The 18,555-nt window shown below is 49.9% G+C and overlaps 8 non-coding genes and 1 pseudogene across 8 annotated transcripts; all 9 read left to right on the forward strand.

Moving 5' to 3' along the window:
* Nucleotides 1-2,699: 2,699 nt before the first annotated feature.
* On the forward strand, nt 2,700-2,899 carry LOC141212500 (U2 spliceosomal RNA). Its single transcript, XR_012282251.1, has one exon. It is a non-coding gene; the product is annotated as a U2 spliceosomal RNA (small nuclear RNA).
* Nucleotides 2,900-4,014: 1,115 nt separating this feature from the next.
* On the forward strand, nt 4,015-4,205 carry LOC141212544 (U2 spliceosomal RNA). The gene has a single exon (XR_012282269.1). It is a non-coding gene; the product is annotated as a U2 spliceosomal RNA (small nuclear RNA).
* Nucleotides 4,206-5,320: 1,115 nt separating this feature from the next.
* Nucleotides 5,321-5,511, forward strand: LOC141212545 (U2 spliceosomal RNA). Its single transcript, XR_012282270.1, has one exon. It is a non-coding gene; the product is annotated as a U2 spliceosomal RNA (small nuclear RNA).
* A 1,114-nt stretch (nt 5,512-6,625) lies between these two features.
* Nucleotides 6,626-6,816, forward strand: LOC141212546 (U2 spliceosomal RNA). Its single transcript, XR_012282271.1, has one exon. It is a non-coding gene; the product is annotated as a U2 spliceosomal RNA (small nuclear RNA).
* Nucleotides 6,817-7,934: 1,118 nt separating this feature from the next.
* On the forward strand, nt 7,935-8,125 carry LOC141212547 (U2 spliceosomal RNA). The gene has a single exon (XR_012282272.1). It is a non-coding gene; the product is annotated as a U2 spliceosomal RNA (small nuclear RNA).
* Nucleotides 8,126-9,240: 1,115 nt separating this feature from the next.
* On the forward strand, nt 9,241-9,431 carry LOC141212548 (U2 spliceosomal RNA). Its single transcript, XR_012282273.1, has one exon. It is a non-coding gene; the product is annotated as a U2 spliceosomal RNA (small nuclear RNA).
* Nucleotides 9,432-10,546: 1,115 nt separating this feature from the next.
* LOC141212549 (U2 spliceosomal RNA) lies at nt 10,547-10,737 on the forward strand. Its single transcript, XR_012282274.1, has one exon. It is a non-coding gene; the product is annotated as a U2 spliceosomal RNA (small nuclear RNA).
* Nucleotides 10,738-11,852: 1,115 nt separating this feature from the next.
* LOC141212518 (U2 spliceosomal RNA) lies at nt 11,853-11,930 on the forward strand (annotated as a pseudogene).
* Nucleotides 11,931-17,493: 5,563 nt separating this feature from the next.
* On the forward strand, nt 17,494-17,693 carry LOC141212492 (U2 spliceosomal RNA). Its single transcript, XR_012282248.1, has one exon. It is a non-coding gene; the product is annotated as a U2 spliceosomal RNA (small nuclear RNA).
* The last annotated feature ends 862 nt before the right edge of the window (nt 17,694-18,555 follow it).

Below are 18,555 nucleotides of genomic sequence, written 5' to 3' on the forward strand. Positions count from 1 at the left end.
GCGGTCGCTGCAGGACCTTCTTCACTGCGGCTGGGACGTGAGGGAGGAGCTGGAGGAGACCAAGAAGAGCCTGAAAAGGCACTTTGAGGAGGAGTCCAAGCGAATCATCTTCCGTTCCAAAGTGGAGAATCTGGAGAAGGGTGAGAAATGTAACTCATTCTTTTTCAGGAAACTTCATGCCGGTCACACGCCCCTGAACGAGCTGCGAGACGAGAGCGGAAACATGCGACGTGGGAAGGAGGACGTGATGAGGGTCGTCAGCGACTTCTACAGCGAACTCTACTCCCACAAGACTACCGACCCCGACGCTGCTGATAAGTTCCTGTCAGGTATCACTAACCATCTTGATCCTGCAGGCACGGCAGCCTTGGACAAACCTCTGATGGTGGGCGAATTGCTCTCTGCCGCTAAATCCTTTATGACCGGCAGGACCCCGGGCAGTGATGGTCTTCCAGCGGAGCTCTATGTAGCGCTGGGAGACCTCATCTGTCCGGACCTGTTGGACCTGTACGAGGAGATGGTGGTGGAGGGTAGAATGCCTCCATCTTTGAGGGAAGGAATGGTCACGATCCTGTACAAGCGGAAGGGAGAGAGGTGCGACCTGAGGAATTGGCGTCCCATCACTCTGCTCAACGTGGACTACAAGATCCTGGCCAAGACGATGGCGACACGACTTAAGACGGTCATCGGACGGATCATCCACCCGGACCAGACCTGCGGCATCCCTGGACGTCGCATCGCAGACAGCCTCGCTCTCGTGCGGGACACGGTCGAGTACATCAAGGTCCGCCGCGCACACGCGGCCCTGGTCTCCTTGGATCAGGAGAAGGCCTTCGACCGGGTTTCCCACGAGTTCATGGGCCGAGCTCTGCACCGGTTAGGTTTGGGTAACATGTTTTGTTCGTATGTCCGTCTGATGTATTTTGATATCCACAGCTCGGTGTTGGTGAACGGCTGGAAGACTGACCCCTTCCCTGTCCTCTCTGGGGTCAGACAAGGCTGCCCTCTATCACCTCTTCTTTTTGTTTGTGTTATAGAACTCTTCGCAGAGGCTATCCGGCAGAATGGAGAGATCAGAGGGATCACCGCACCGGGTCCGGGACGACACGAGGTCAAGTGCTCGCTCTACATGGACGACGTCACCGTCTTCTGCGCTGATCGTGGTTCAGTCGACGCCCTCGTCCAGACGTGTGAGAGGTTCGGCCGGGCTTCAGGGGCCAAAGTCAACTGCAGGAAGTCGGAAGCCATGCTCTTCGGGGATTGGCAGCCGGCCTCCTCCGCCCCCTTCCCCTTCAACATTCAACCGGATTTCCTCAAGGTGCTGGGAGTCTGGTTCGGGAAGGAAGGAGCGGCCCTCAAGTCCTGGCAAGAACGCTTGGCCAAGGTGAAGCAACGGATCGGACTCTGGAGCCTCAGACACCTCACTTGTGAGGGTAAGGCACTCATCCTGCGTAATGAGGTCCTGCCCGTCTTGCAGTACACGGCGCAGGCCTGGCCCCCACACGTCACTGTGTGCAGGGCCATTACCAGGACAGTGTTTCACTTTGTCTGGGGATCCAAGATGGACAGAGTCAGGCGGGCCGTCATGTACAAGGAGCCTCGCAAGGGTGGGAAGGGCGTTCCAGATATCCCCACCCTCCTGCGATCCTCTTTTGTGTGTGATTGTGTCCGCCGGACTTTGCAAGTCAAGAATGGCTCCGCGGGCAGGTCCATGTCTCGCTTCTTCCTGCTTCCTCTTTGGAGGCGACTCGGCTGGGACAAGTGGGACAGCTCCTTCCCCTATAACTGGACGACGCCATGGTTCTACGGAGACGTCGTTCGATTTGTGGGGGAGCATCAACTGGAGGGACTCAAGCCCGACTTGTGGAAGCCCAAAACTATCCACAAGCTAATCAGAGCCAAGGATGACGTGGAGAACATCACAGGACTTCACCAGGACACGCTGGAGACTGTGTGGACAAATGTGTCGTCTGACAGGCTGACCAACGGGCACAAGGACTTGTCGTGGATGGCGATTCAGGGCGGACTGCCCGTCCGGTCATTCATGCATGCCCGGAACCTGTGCAAGACCCGGTACTGCCCAAGGTGCCCCTTCGTGGAGGAAACATCTTTGCACACTTTTTGGGACTGCGGATTTGCACAGCGCCTATTGACTGCACTTGAGGACGACCTGAGGAACTCTGTCCCCAGGGCGAGCCTATCGCACCATTCTGTGCTTTACGGACTCTTCCCTGGGGTTCATACCGTCGGAGCCATCCAGGAGGCTTGGCGCCTTATGAACTGCTTCAAGGATGCCGTTTGGGTCGCCAGGAACCGGCTCATCTTGAGGAGGGAGAGGATGTCCATCCAGGACTGCCGCAGGCTGATCCACAGCCTGCTCAGAGACTATTCCATCATGGACGGTCCGGAGGACGAGGACGAGGACTAAACCCCTCCTCCCCCTCTCCCCTTATGTGTCTTGTCTTTCAATAAAGCTTCGGGCCTGTGATTTTCCCCTCCCCATCCCCTTTTTCCCAATCCCCATCCCTTATCACGGTTCGTCGTACTGTATTGATTGACATGCTTTTCTTTCAGATTGAGTGTTTTGTGTAGCATAGGGGTGTGATGTGTCTAGTTAGTGCGTCGTATCCTCATGCTATGTAAATATGATGTAGAATTCTGTGTGTACTGGGCTGCGGCACTGTACACTGTCTGTTAACTTATTTTTTGTGCTAATAAAAGATATATTCAATCAAAAAAAAAAAAATCTGTTCTTATCAGTTTAATATCTGATACGTCCCCTATCTGGGGACCATATATTAAATGGATTTTTAGAACAGGGAGATGGAAAAAGAGCTTGCTCTGTCCACTCCACGCATTAACCTGGTATTGCAGTATCTCCAGGACCGGTGCACCCCTTCTTTAATGCAGTTTCTAAAATCAGAAAGAATTGAATTCAATGTTTTTTGTTCATTTTGCTTGTTTGTCGGATTTTGGGATGGACTCTTTGGCTTTGCTTTTCTTCTCCTCATTGGATTTTTCATGTTCAAAGTTGCAGAAGCCAGATTACAAGCTCATTTTGGTTCAACTTCAGCAACTGTGCATTGCATTGCCATGTAATGTGATGCAATGCTATCTTTCTAGCTCTCCCTTTTTACTTCCTTTTGGATAAACAGACATATTAGGCAAGCATTTTGGAGCTTTCACCTAAATAACTACAGGTGGTGAGATAAGCTGCACAATATAATTGACCTTTCAGTATATTGTTGCACACACACCATCTATTTAGCAAATGCCCTTGTTATCAACAGCAGCCTTTTAAACTCACCTGAGCTAACAGGTATGTGCGCTGGTTACTCTGCTGCGCTTAAAATTTCTTTTTTGGTTTGCTACAATGCCTTTTCTGAAACGTTGTCTCCTTCTGCTGGAACACTGACTTCTTTCATTTAATGCCTGCAGACTATAAAAGAGAACCCAACCCAAAAAGTTTGGTTGATTAGTCTGTGGCATTCTGTTAAACTGTTGCTTATGGCGGTCTCTGTGAGCTTCTCAGCGACATTCAGCCAGCCAGGTATCCTGCCTGCAGTAGATGGAATGTGGCAATGGAACGCTGGCTGCGCGTGTCATAATAGGCTCTGAGCCTTTATATACCTGTGCACAGCAGCAGCCACCTTCAGTCTGCTGCTGGACAGCCAGCAGCAGCAGCAGCAGGAGAGGTATGTAATCAGGAGCCCTCCTGCTAAGGGTAGACAGCTGCTCGTTCCACCCCACCCCCCGCCTTAATTGGTTCTCCTCCCTTCCAACGGTGTTGAGGCGGGTGGGAACAGCAGGGGGTGAAGGTGCTGTGTTTAAAGAGGTGGAGTTATGCAGATCTAAAACGCGTGGATTGCAGCAGCAGCAAGCCGAAAAGTGCAGGCATGTAAGGGATCTAGAGGTTGACAACATGTCTTCTTAACGGGAGTCCAGGAGCTCATCTCCACAAATGGACTTTTCAGGATCCTTGGGTGGCTCCGTAGTTTGAAACCAATTCTGGTTATCGCTTCTCGGCCTTTTGGCTAAGATCAAGTGTAGTATCTGTTCTTATCAGTTTAATATCTGATACGTCCCCTATCTGGGGACCATATATTAAATGGATTTTTAGAACAGGGAGATGGAAAAAGAGCTTGCTCTGTCCACTCCACGCATTGACCTGGTATTGCAGTATCTCCAGGACCGGTGCACCCCTTCTTTAATGCAGTTTCTAAAATCAGAAAGAATTGAATTCAATGTTTTTTGTTCATTTTGCTTGTTTGTCGGATTTTGGGATGGACTCTTTGGCTTTGCTTTTCTTCTCCTCATTGGATTTTTCATGTTCAAAGTTGCAGAAGCCAGATTACAAGCTCATTTTGGTTCAACTTCAGCAACTGTGCATTGCATTGCCATGTAATGTGATGCAATGCTATCTTTCTAGCTCTCCCTTTTTACTTCCTTTTGGATAAACAGACATATTAGGCAAGCATTTTGGAGCTTTCACCTAAATAACTACAGGTGGTGAGATAAGCTGCACAATATAATTGACCTTTCAGTATATTGTTGCACACACACCATCTATTTAGCAAATGCCCTTGTTATCAACAGCAGCCTTTTAAACTCACCTGAGCTAACAGGTATGTGCGCTGGTTACTCTGCTGCGCTTAAAATTTCTTTTTTGGTTTGCTACAATGCCTTTTCTGAAACGTTGTCTCCTTCTGCTGGAACACTGACTTCTTTCATTTAATGCCTGCAGACTATAAAAGAGAACCCAACCCAAAAAGTTTGGTTGATTAGTCTGTGGCATTCTGTTAAACTGTTGCTTATGGCGGTCTCTGTGAGCTTCTCAGCGACATTCAGCCAGCCAGGTATCCTGCCTGCAGTAGATGGAATGTGGCAATGGAACGCTGGCTGCGCGTGTCATAATAGGCTCTGAGCCTTTATATACCTGTGCACAGCAGCAGCCACCTTCAGTCTGCTGCTGGACAGCCAGCAGCAGCAGCAGCAGGAGAGGTATGTAATCAGGAGCCCTCCTGCTAAGGGTAGACAGCTGCTCGTTCCACCCCACCCCCCGCCTTAATTGGTTCTCCTCCCTTCCAACGGTGTTGAGGCGGGTGGGAACAGCAGGGGGTGAAGGTGCTGTGTTTAAAGAGGTGGAGTTATGCAGATCTAAAACGCGTGGATTGCAGCAGCAGCAAGCCGAAAAGTGCAGGCATGTAAGGGATCTAGAGGTTGACAACATGTCTTCTTAACGGGAGTCCAGGAGCTCATCTCCACAAATGGACTTTTCAGGATCCTTGGGTGGCTCCGTAGTTTGAAACCAATTCTGGTTATCGCTTCTCGGCCTTTTGGCTAAGATCAAGTGTAGTATCTGTTCTTATCAGTTTAATATCTGATACGTCCCCTATCTGGGGACCATATATTAAATGGATTTTTAGAACAGGGAGATGGAAAAAGAGCTTGCTCTGTCCACTCCACGCATTGACCTGGTATTGCAGTATCTCCAGGACCGGTGCACCCCTTCTTTAATGCAGTTTCTAAAATCAGAAAGAATTGAATTCAATGTTTTTTGTTCATTTTGCTTGTTTGTCGGATTTTGGGATGGACTCTTTGGCTTTGCTTTTCTTCTCCTCATTGGATTTTTCATGTTCAAAGTTGCAGAAGCCAGATTACAAGCTCATTTTGGTTCAACTTCAGCAACTGTGCATTGCATTGCCATGTAATGTGATGCAATGCTATCTTTCTAGCTCTCCCTTTTTACTTCCTTTTGGATAAACAGACATATTAGGCAAGCATTTTGGAGCTTTCACCTAAATAACTACAGGTGGTGAGATAAGCTGCACAATATAATTGACCTTTCAGTATATTGTTGCACACACACCATCTATTTAGCAAATGCCCTTGTTATCAACAGCAGCCTTTTAAACTCACCTGAGCTAACAGGTATGTGCGCTGGTTACTCTGCTGCGCTTAAAATTTCTTTTTTGGTTTGCTACAATGCCTTTTCTGAAACGTTGTCTCCTTCTGCTGGAACACTGACTTCTTTCATTTAATGCCTGCAGACTATAAAAGAGAACCCAACCCAAAAAGTTTGGTTGATTAGTCTGTGGCATTCTGTTAAACTGTTGCTTATGGCGGTCTCGTGAGCTTCTCAGCGACATTCAGCCAGCCAGGTATCCTGCCTGCAGTAGATGGAATGTGGCAATGGAACGCTGGCTGCGCGTGTCATAATAGGCTCTGAGCCTTTATATACCTGTGCACAGCAGCAGCCACCTTCAGTCTGCTGCTGGACAGCCAGCAGCAGCAGCAGCAGGAGAGGTATGTAATCAGGAGCCCTCCTGCTAAGGGTAGACAGCTGCTCGTTCCACCCCACCCCCCGCCTTAATTGGTTCTCCTCCCTTCCAACGGTGTTGAGGCGGGTGGGAACAGCAGGGGGTGAAGGTGCTGTGTTTAAAGAGGTGGAGTTATGCAGATCTAAAACGCGTGGATTGCAGCAGCAGCAAGCCGAAAAGTGCAGGCATGTAAGGGATCTAGAGGTTGACAACATGTCTTCTTAACGGGAGTCCAGGAGCTCATCTCCACAAATGGACTTTTCAGGATCCTTGGGTGGCTCCGTAGTTTGAAACCAATTCTGGTTATCGCTTCTCGGCCTTTTGGCTAAGATCAAGTGTAGTATCTGTTCTTATCAGTTTAATATCTGATACGTCCCCTATCTGGGGACCATATATTAAATGGATTTTTAGAACAGGGAGATGGAAAAAGAGCTTGCTCTGTCCACTCCACGCATTGACCTGGTATTGCAGTATCTCCAGGACCGGTGCACCCCTTCTTTAATGCAGTTTCTAAAATCAGAAAGAATTGAATTCAATGTTTTTTGTTCATTTTGCTTGTTTGTCGGATTTTGGGATGGACTCTTTGGCTTTGCTTTTCTTCTCCTCATTGGATTTTTCATGTTCAAAGTTGCAGAAGCCAGATTACAAGCTCATTTTGGTTCAACTTCAGCAACTGTGCATTGCATTGCCATGTAATGTGATGCAATGCTATCTTTCTAGCTCTCCCTTTTTACTTCCTTTTGGATAAACAGACATATTAGGCAAGCATTTTGGAGCTTTCACCTAAATAACTACAGGTGGTGAGATAAGCTGCACAATATAATTGACCTTTCAGTATATTGTTGCACACACACCATCTATTTAGCAAATGCCCTTGTTATCAACAGCAGCCTTTTAAACTCACCTGAGCTAACAGGTATGTGCGCTGGTTACTCTGCTGCGCTTAAAATTTCTTTTTTGGTTTGCTACAATGCCTTTTCTGAAACGTTGTCTCCTTCTGCTGGAACACTGACTTCTTTCATTTAATGCCTGCAGACTATAAAAGAGAACCCAACCCAAAAAGTTTGGTTGATTAGTCTGTGGCATTCTGTTAAACTGTTGCTTATGGCGGTCTCTGTGAGCTTCTCAGCGACATTCAGCCAGCCAGGTATCCTGCCTGCAGTAGATGGAATGTGGCAATGGAACGCTGGCTGCGCGTGTCATAATAGGCTCTGAGCCTTTATATACCTGTGCACAGCAGCAGCCACCTTCAGTCTGCTGCTGGACAGCCAGCAGCAGCAGCAGCAGGAGAGGTATGTAATCAGGAGCCCTCCTGCTAAGGGTAGACAGCTGCTCGTTCCACCCCACCCCCCGCCTTAATTGGTTCTCCTCCCTTCCAACGGTGTTGAGGCGGGTGGGAACAGCAGGGGGTGAAGGTGCTGTGTTTAAAGAGGTGGAGTTATGCAGATCTAAAACGCGTGGATTGCAGCAGCAGCAGCAAGCCGAAAAGTGCAGGCATGTAAGGGATCTAGAGGTTGACAACATGTCTTCTTAACGGGAGTCCAGGAGCTCATCTCCACAAATGGACTTTTCAGGATCCTTGGGTGGCTCCGTAGTTTGAAACCAATTCTGGTTATCGCTTCTCGGCCTTTTGGCTAAGATCAAGTGTAGTATCTGTTCTTATCAGTTTAATATCTGATACGTCCCCTATCTGGGGACCATATATTAAATGGATTTTTAGAACAGGGAGATGGAAAAAGAGCTTGCTCTGTCCACTCCACGCATTGACCTGGTATTGCAGTATCTCCAGGACCGGTGCACCCCTTCTTTAATGCAGTTTCTAAAATCAGAAAGAATTGAATTCAATGTTTTTTGTTCATTTTGCTTGTTTGTCGGATTTTGGGATGGACTCTTTGGCTTTGCTTTTCTTCTCCTCATTGGATTTTTCATGTTCAAAGTTGCAGAAGCCAGATTACAAGCTCATTTTGGTTCAACTTCAGCAACTGTGCATTGCATTGCCATGTAATGTGATGCAATGCTATCTTTCTAGCTCTCCCTTTTTACTTCCTTTTGGATAAACAGACATATTAGGCAAGCATTTTGGAGCTTTCACCTAAATAACTACAGGTGGTGAGATAAGCTGCACAATATAATTGACCTTTCAGTATATTGTTGCACACACACCATCTATTTAGCAAATGCCCTTGTTATCAACAGCAGCCTTTTAAACTCACCTGAGCTAACAGGTATGTGCGCTGGTTACTCTGCTGCGCTTAAAATTTCTTTTTTGGTTTGCTACAATGCCTTTTCTGAAACGTTGTCTCCTTCTGCTGGAACACAGACTTCTTTCATTTAATGCCTGCAGACTACAAAAGAGAACCCAACCCAAAAAGTTTGGTTGATTAGTCTGTGGCATTCTGTTAAACTGTTGCTTATGGCGGTCTCTGTGAGCTTCTCAGCGACATTCAGCCAGCCAGGTATCCTGCCTGCAGTAGATGGAATGTGGCAATGGAACGCTGGCTGCGCGTGTCATAATAGGCTCTGAGCCTTTATATACCTGTGCACAGCAGCAGCCACCTTCAGTCTGCTGCTGGACAGCCAGCAGAAGCAGCAGCAGGAGAGGTGTGTAATCAGGAGCCCTCCTGCTAAGGGTAGACAGCTGCTCGTTCCACCCCACCCCCCGCCTTAATTGGTTCTCCTCCCTTCCAACGGTGTTGAGGCGGGTGGGAACAGCAGGGGGTGAAGGTGCTGTGTTTAAAGAGGTGGAGTTATGCAGATCTAAAACGCGTGGATTGCAGCAGCAGCAAGCCGAAAAGTGCAGGCATGTAAGGGATCTAGAGGTTGACAACATGTCTTCTTAACGGGAGTCCAGGAGCTCATCTCCACAAATGGACTTTTCAGGATCCTTGGGTGGCTCCGTAGTTTGAAACCAATTCTGGTTATCGCTTCTCGGCCTTTTGGCTAAGATCAAGTGTAGTATCTGTTCTTATCAGTTTAATATCTGATACGTCCCCTATCTGGGGACCATATATTAAATGGATTTTTAGAACAGGGAGATGGAAAAAGAGCTTGCTCTGTCCACTCCACGCATTGACCTGGTATTGCAGTATCTCCAGGACCGGTGCACCCCTTCTTTAATGCAGTTTCTAAAATCAGAAAGAATTGAATTCAATGTTTTTTGTTCATTTTGCTTGTTTGTCGGATTTTGGGATGGACTCTTTGGCTTTGCTTTTCTTCTCCTCATTGGATTTTTCATGTTCAAAGTTGCAGAAGCCAGATTACAAGCTCATTTTGGTTCAACTTCAGCAACTGTGCATTGCATTGCCATGTAATGTGATGCAATGCTATCTTTCTAGCTCTCCCTTTTTACTTCCTTTTGGATAAACAGACATATTAGGCAAGCATTTTGGAGCTTTCACCTAAATAACTACAGGTGGTGAGATAAGCTGCACAATATAATTGACCTTTCAGTATATTGTTGCACACACACCATCTATTTAGCAAATGCCCTTGTTATCAACAGCAGCCTTTTAAACTCACCTGAGCTAACAGGTATGTGCGCTGGTTACTCTGCTGCGCTTAAAATTTCTTTTTTGGTTTGCTACAATGCCTTTTCTGAAACGTTGTCTCCTTCTGCTGGAACACTGACTTCTTTCATTTAATGCCTGCAGACTATAAAAGAGAACCCAACCCAAAAAGTTTGGTTGATTAGTCTGTGGCATTCTGTTAAACTGTTGCTTATGGCGGTCTCTGTGAGCTTCTCAGCGACATTCAGCCAGCCAGGTATCCTGCCTGCAGTAGATGGAATGTGGCAATGGAACGCTGGCTGCGCGTGTCATAATAGGCTCTGAGCCTTTATATACCTGTGCACAGCAGCAGCCACCTTCAGTCTGCTGCTGGACAGCCAGCAGCAGCAGCAGCAGGAGAGGTATGTAATCAGGAGCCCTCCTGCTAAGGGTAGACAGCTGCTCGTTCCACCCCACCCCCCGCCTTAATTGGTTCTCCTCCCTTCCAACGGTGTTGAGGCGGGTGGGAACAGCAGGGGGTGAAGGTGCTGTGTTTAAAGAGGTGGAGTTATGCAGATCTAAAACGCGTGGATTGCAGCAGCAGCAAGCCGAAAAGTGCAGGCATGTAAGGGATCTAGAGGTTGACAACATGTCTTCTTAACGGGAGTCCAGGAGCTCATCTCCACAAATGGACTTTTCAGGATCCTTGGGTGGCTCCGTAGTTTGAAACCAATTCTGGTTATCGCTTCTCGGCCTTTTGGCTAAGATCAAGTGTAGTATCTGTTCTTATCAGTTTAATATCTGATACGTCCCCTATCTGGGGACCATATATTAAATGGATTTTTAGAACAGGGAGATGGAAAAAGAGCTTGCTCTGTCCACTCCACGCATTGACCTGGTATTGCAGTATCTCCAGGACCGGTGCACCCCTTCTTTAATGCAGTTTCTAAAATCAGAAAGAATTGAATTCAATGTTTGTTGTTCATTTTGCTTGTTTGTCGGATTTTGGGATGGACTCTTTGGCTTTGCTTTTCTTCTCCTCATTGGATTTTTCATGTTCAAAGTTGCAGAAGCCAGATTACAAGCTCATTTTGGTTCAACTTCAGCAACTGTGCATTGCATTGCCATGTAATGTGATGCAATGCTATCTTTCTAGCTCTCCCTTTTTACTTCCTTTTGGATAAACAGACATATTAGACAAGCATTTTGGAGCTTTCACCTAAATAACTACAGGTGGTGAGATAAGCTGCACAATATAATTGACCTTTCAGTATATTGTTGCACACACACCATCTATTTAGCAAATGCCCTTGTTATCAACAGCAGCCTTTTAAACTCACCTGAGCTAACAGGTATGTGCGCTGGTTACTCTGCTGCGCTTAAAATTTCTTTTTTGGTTTGCTACAATGCCTTTTCTGAAACGTTGTCTCCTTCTGCTGGAACACTGACTTCTTTCATTTAATGCCTGCAGACTATAAAAGAGAACCCAACCCAAAAAGTTTGGTTGATTAGTCTGTGGCATTCTGTTAAACTGTTGCTTATGGCGGTCTCTGTGAGCTTCTCAGCGACATTCAGCCAGCCAGGTATCCTGCCTGCAGTAGATGGAATGTGGCAATGGAACGCTGGCTGCGTGTGTCATAATAGGCTCTGAGCCTTTATATACCTGTGCACAGCAGCAGCCACCTTCAGTCTGCTGCTGGACAGCCAGCAGCAGCAGCAGCAGGAGAGGTATGTAATCAGGAGCCCTCCTGCTAAGGGTAGACAGCTGCTCGTTCCACCCCACCCCCCGCCTTAATTGGTTCTCCTCCCTTCCAACGGTGTTGAGGCGGGTGGGAACAGCAGGGGGTGAAGGTGCTGTGTTTAAAGAGGTGGAGTTATGCAGATCTAAAACGCGTGGATTGCAGCAGCAGCAAGCCGAAAAGTGCAGGCATGTAAGGGATCTAGAGGTTGACAACATGTCTTCTTAACGGGAGTCCAGGAGCTCATCTCCACAAATGGACTTTTCAGGATCCTTGGGTGGCTCCGTAGTTTGAAACCAATTCTGGTTATCGCTTCTCGGCCTTTTGGCTAAGATCAAGTGTAGTATCTGTTCTTTTAAGAACACAAGAGCTACGATCTACACTTGACGAGAGCGATCGAACTCGGAAGGAGAAGAGCTTCGGATCCCAGCTGACATCGGAGAACGAAGGCGGATATCGGTGGGAGGAAGAAGCTCTAAAGAATCCAGAAGAAGACGAAGACTCGGAGAAGAATCGGGCTGTCCTGTGGAATCTTCGAGGAAGAAAATCATCGAGACAAAGACCTTTCGGGGAATTTGTCCAGAACACGACGGGAGAAGAATCTGCATAGCTCCACCCATTCCGGGAAGAGTTCCAGATCCAGCTCCAAGAAGTAACTGCAGGAGGAAAGCCATGGCAAGCGCTGCGAGGAAGGCCGAAAAGAAGAGCCTGGAGCTGGGGACAGCCAGGAGGGCCCAGCCAGGAGCCGATTCTGACCCCAAGGACTCTGCCTCCACGACTGGCCAGCAGAAGGGACCCCAGAAGCCCCGCCACGAAGCTCCAGCCCTGGAGCCATGGATGCGGCAGACGGTGGCCCTGAAGCTGAAGGAAGTGGATGGGAGGGTGCCGGACATGTCCTCGGACGTGTTCTGCCAGAAGATGCTGCTGGATCGAGGCTTCTCCAGGTCGGACACCCTCAGCATCCAGACCTTCTTGACGGGGATCTTCTTCGTCACCTTCGCCACTGTGAACACCTGCAGGAGGTTCTGGGAAATGGTAAGCGCAAAAGGACCGGATAATTCTTTCTCTGCCTTTACAGGTAGCTGCCCTATCCAGAGGGATGAAAGGAGGATCACGGTCTCCATGCGCAACCCGCACACCCCAGGCCAAGACATCTGTACCTTCCTGAGACGCTTCTGTTTGGTTGTGAAGGAACCCTCTCACATCCTGAATGGACTCGGCTTCTGGACAGGTAAGTGGTCGGTGACCGTTAGACTTCACAGGGACCTGGCGTACTCAGACGGACTTCGGCACCTGCCCCCGACATTCTCCCTGGGCAACTCCTACGGCCTCATCTATTACCCGGACATGCCGCGGAACTGCAGGAGATGCGGCAAGAACGGCCACGAGATGAAGGACTGCAAGGAGGATGCCTGCAGGATTTGTCGAGTGACGGGACACAGCTCGAAGGACTGCCCGAAGAAGACGTCCTGCAACCTGTGTGGGCTGGCGGCTCATCTGTACAAGGATTGCCCCAGGCGTGAGAGATCCTGGGCATCGGTGGTTGCGACGACCCCAGCTACGGAGGACAAGGCCCCGACGACCAGGCCTGTGAAGGTCAAGGACGCGACGACCAAGGCCCCAGCGGCCAAGGCCGAGACGACCAAGGCCAAAGCGGTCAAGGAGTCGGTGGCCAAAGCCCCAGCGACGGTCCCAGCAGCTCCGAAGCAGAAGAAAAAGTCAAAGGAGGGTAAGAGTTCTGTCACCCCTCTCTCGATCCCTCCCCCTGCCACCCCCGTCCAATCCCCCCCCACCCCGGCCACCCCTGCTGAGGATTCCACTTCCTCTTCCTCCTTCCCCTACTCCTCAGCAGGTGTCCTTTCCCCTGCCCCGGCAGCCACTCTCCCTCCCCAGACCATGGTAGCGGTGGAATTAACCTTTCCTCCACCCGCCGCTATCTATTCCGAGGAGGATTTTCCCCTTCTTGTCTCCCCAGTTCCAACCCGGGGAAAGAGGAAGGTGGAGGACAGCCCTGCTACTGAATCCTCCAAAAAGAAGATTCTGGATTTCGTAGGCGAAAAGGAGGATACCCTCCCTGAGCCAGAAGAGATGGAGCACATGGTTGAGACCCTGGTGGCCGAGCCAGAAGAGGAGGAACTGGTGGTCGCCGAGATCGAGGCCGCGCTGCTTGACCAGATGGAGGAAGAGGGCCTGCTGGTGATCCCGTCACCAGCAGTCAACACCGACGAGGGACCACCCGACCGGAGTGGTAACTAAGGTGTATTGCCTGCGCTAACTTTTTCTTTTTTCCCTACATGATGGCTAATATTAACTTATTTTCCATTAATGTCAGGAGCATCAAGGACAAGTTCAGACGTCAGACTATTTATGCCTTCCTTACTTCCCAGTTGTGTGATGTTTATATGTTGCAGGAATGTTCCCTTCCCTCCTCTAGGTCCTTCAAACATCTGGCCAGGGAGTGGTCCCACGGTCCACCCTACTGGTCCGGTGGGGGTGACTGCAAGTCTGCGGGGGTCGCAATTCTGATCAGGGGGGGCGCATTCACGCTTGAGTCCGTCCAGGAGCTCATCTGCGGCAGGGCTCTTGTTGTAGATGGCAACTGGGCGGGAGAACCTGTCAGGTTCATCAACGTGTATGCGTCCCCACTGAAGAATGAGCGTTTGGAGCTTTTCCAGACCCTGCGGCTTCAGCTTGGCACCACCAGGACCTTAGTGATGGCCGGGGATTTCAACTGCCCCATCGAGGAGGACGGTCGTAGTTCTGGCACATCTGCCAAGTTGGACATCACGTCCAAGCTGCTCATCGAGATGGTAACCGAGGCCTCTCTTCAGGACGTGGTGGGCTCCATGGGGAGAGGCTCCACGAACTATTCGTGGAGCCGACCCGATGGCTCACTCCGCTCCAGGATTGACTTTGTGTTCACCTCTCGGGCAGTCAGGCAGAGTAGCCACTCGATGGTCTCCTGCTTCTTCTCCGACCACAGAGCCATTCACTTACAAGGTGTCCTCGGCGACGGTTTTCCGTCCGGCCCCGGCTCCTGGAAGCTGAATTGTGCTCTGCTGGCTCAGGATGAAGTCGTGGAGGAGCTGAGAGCAGCCTACGCAATGTGGCAGTCCTACAAGGGTAGCTTCCAAACAGTCTCTGATTGGTGGGAATATGTTAAACTTGAGTTTCGCTGTTTCTTTCAGGCCAAGGGTCGACAACAGGCGTGTGAGAAGAGGAGGGACTTCAGAGGGCTGCAGCGCGAGCTGCGGTCGCTGCAGGACCTTCTTCACTGCGGCTGGGACGTGAGGGAGGAGCTGGAGGAGACCAAGAAGAGCCTGAAAAGGCACTTTGAGGAGGAGTCCAAGCGAATCATCTTCCGTTCCAAAGTGGAGAATCTGGAGAAGGGTGAGAAATGTAACTCATTCTTTTTCAGGAAACTTCATGCCGGTCACACGCCCCTGAACGAGCTGCGAGACGAGAGCGGAAACATGCGACGTGGGAAGGAGGACGTGATGAGGGTCGTCAGCGACTTCTACAGCGAACTCTACTCCCACAAGACTACCGACCCCGACGCTGCTGATAAGTTCCTGTCAGGTATCACTAACCATCTTGATCCTGCAGGCACGGCAGCCTTGGACAAACCTCTGATGGTGGGCGAATTGCTCTCTGCCGCTAAATCCTTTAGGACCGGCAGGACCCCGGGCAGTGATGGTCTTCCAGCGGAGCTCTATGTAGCGCTGGGAGACCTCATCTGTCCGGACCTGTTGGACCTGTACGAGGAGATGGTGGTGGAGGGTAGAATGCCTCCATCTTTGAGGGAAGGAATGGTCACGATCCTGTACAAGCGGAAGGGAGAGAGGTGCGACCTGAGGAATTGGCGTCCCATCACTCTGCTCAACGTGGACTACAAGATCCTGGCCAAGACGATGGCGACACGACTTAAGACGGTCATCGGACGGATCATCCACCCGGACCAGACCTGCGGCATCCCTGGACGTCGCATCGCAGACAGCCTCGCTCTCGTGCGGGACACGGTCGAGTACATCAAGGTCCGCCGCGCACACGCGGCCCTGGTCTCCTTGGATCAGGAGAAGGCCTTCGACCGGGTTTCCCACGAGTTCATGGGCCGAGCTCTGCACCGGTTAGGTTTGGGTAACATGTTTTGTTCGTATGTCCGTCTGATGTATTTTGATATCCACAGCTCGGTGTTGGTGAACGGCTGGAAGACTGACCCCTTCCCTGTCCTCTCTGGGGTCAGACAAGGCTGCCCTCTATCACCTCTTCTTTTTGTTTGTGTTATAGAACTCTTCGCAGAGGCTATCCGGCAGAATGGAGAGATCAGAGGGATCACCGCACCGGGTCCGGGACGACACGAGGTCAAGTGCTCGCTCTACATGGACGACGTCACCGTCTTCTGCGCTGATCGTGGTTCAGTCGACGCCCTCGTCCAGACGTGTGAGAGGTTCGGCCGGGCTTCAGGGGCCAAAGTCAACTGCAGGAAGTCGGAAGCCATGCTCTTCGGGGATTGGCAGCCGGCCTCCTCCGCCCCCTTCCCCTTCAACATTCAACCGGATTTCCTCAAGGTGCTGGGAGTCTGGTTCGGGAAGGAAGGAGCGGCCCTCAAGTCCTGGCAAGAACGCTTGGCCAAGGTGAAGCAACGGATCGGACTCTGGAGCCTCAGACACCTCACTTGTGAGGGTAAGGCACTCATCCTGCGTAATGAGGTCCTGCCCGTCTTGCAGTACACGGCGCAGGCCTGGCCCCCACACGTCACTGTGTGCAGGGCCATTACCAGGACAGTGTTTCACTTTGTCTGGGGATCCAAGATGGACAGAGTCAGGCGGGCCGTCATGTACAAGGAGCCTCGCAAGGGTGGGAAGGGCGTTCCAGATATCCCCACCCTCCTGCGATCCTCTTTTGTGTGTGATTGTGTCCGCCGGACTTTGCAAGTCAAGAATGGCTCCGCGGGCAGGTCCATGTCTCGCTTCTTCCTGCTTCCTCTTTGGAGGCGACTCGGCTGGGACAAGTGGGACAGCTCCTTCCCCTACAACTGGACGACGCCATGGTTCTACGGAGACGTCGTTCGATTTGTGGGGGAGCATCAACTGGAGGGACTCAAGCCCGACTTGTGGAAGCCCAAAACTATCCACAAGCTAATCAGAGCCAAGGATGACGTGGAGAACATCACAGGACTTCACCAGGACACGCTGGAGACTGTGTGGACAAATGTGTCGTCTGACAGGCTGACCAACGGGCACAAGGACTTGTCGTGGATGGCGATTCAGGGCGGACTGCCCGTCCGGTCATTCATGCATGCCCGGAACCTGTGCAAGACCCGGTACTGCCCAAGGTGCCCCTTCGTGGAGGAAACATCTTTGCACACTTTTTGGGACTGCGGATTTGCACAGCGCCTATTGACTGCACTTGAGGACGACCTGAGGAACTCTGTCCCCAGGGCGAGCCTATCGCACCATTCTGTGCTTTACGGACTCTTCCCTGGGGTTCATACCGTCGGAGCCATCCAGGAGGCTTGGCGCCTTATGAACTGCTTCAAGGATGCCGTTTGGGTCGCCAGGAACCGGCTCATCTTGAGGAGGGAGAGGATGTCCATCCAGGACTGCCGCAGGCTGATCCACAGCCTGCTCAGAGACTATTCCATCATGGACGGTCCGGAGGACGAGGACGAGGACTAAACCCCTCCTCCCCCTCTCCCCTTATGTGTCTTGTCTTTCAATAAAGCTTCGGGCCTGTGATTTTCCCCTCCCCATACCCTTTTTCCCAATCCCCATCCCTTATCACGGTTCGTCGTACTGTATTGATTGACATGCTTTTCTTTCAGATTGAGTGTTTTGTGTAGCATAGGGGTGTGATGTGTCTAGTTAGTGCGTCGTATCCTCATGCTATGTAAATATGATGTAGAATTCTGTGTGTACTGGGCTGCGGCACTGTACACTGTCTGTTAACTTATTTTTTGTGCTAATAAAAGATATATTCAATCAAAAAAAAAAAAATCTGTTCTTATCAGTTTAATATCTGATACGTCCCCTATCTGGGGACCATATATTAAATGGATTTTTAGAACAGGGAGATGGAAAAAGAGCTTGCTCTGTCCACTCCACGCATTGACCTGGTATTGCAGTATCTCCAGGACCGGTGCACCCCTTCTTTAATGCAGTTTCTAAAATCAGAAAGAATTGAATTCAATGTTTTTTGTTCATTTTGCTTGTTTGTCGGATTTTGGGATGGACTCTTTGGCTTTGCTTTTCTTCTCCTCATTGGATTTTTCATGTTCAAAGTTGCAGAAGCCAGATTACAAGCTCATTTTGGTTCAACTTCAGCAACTGTGCATTGCATTGCCATGTAATGTGATGCAATGCTATCTTTCTAGCTCTCCCTTTTTACTTCCTTTTGGATAAACAGACATATTAGGCAAGCATTTTGGAGCTTTCACCTAAATAACTACAGGTGGTGAGATAAGCTGCACAATATAATTGACCTTTCAGTATATTGTTGCACACACACCATCTATTTAGCAAATGCCCTTGTTATCAACAGCAGCCTTTTAAACTCACCTGAGCTAACAGGTATGTGCGCTGGTTACTCTGCTGCGCTTAAAATTTCTTTTTTGGTTTGCTACAATGCCTTTTCTGAAACGTTGTCTCCTTCTGCTGGAACACTGACTTCTTTCATTTAATGCCTGCAGACTATAAAAGAGAACCCAACCCAAAAAGTTTGGTTGATTAGTCTGTGGCATTCTGTTAAACTGTTGCTTATGGCGGTCTCTGTGAGCTTCTCAGCGACATTCAGCCAGCCAGGTATCCTGCCTGCAGTAGATGGAATGTGGCAATGGAACGCTGGCTGCGCGTGTCATAATAGGCTCTGAGCCTTTATATACCTGTGCACAGCAGCAGCCACCTTCAGTCTGCTGCTGGACAGCCAGCAGCAGCAGCAGCAACAGGAGAGGTATGTAATCAGGAGCCCTCCTGCTAAGGGTAGACAGCTGCTCGTTCCACCCCACCCCCCGCC

The sequence above is a fragment of the Phyllobates terribilis genome, unplaced genomic scaffold (genome assembly GCF_046119375.1).
Source record: "Phyllobates terribilis strain yellow unplaced genomic scaffold, ASM4611937v1 Scaffold_175__1_contigs__length_3988992, whole genome shotgun sequence".
NCBI lineage: Eukaryota > Metazoa > Chordata > Amphibia > Anura > Dendrobatidae > Phyllobates > Phyllobates terribilis.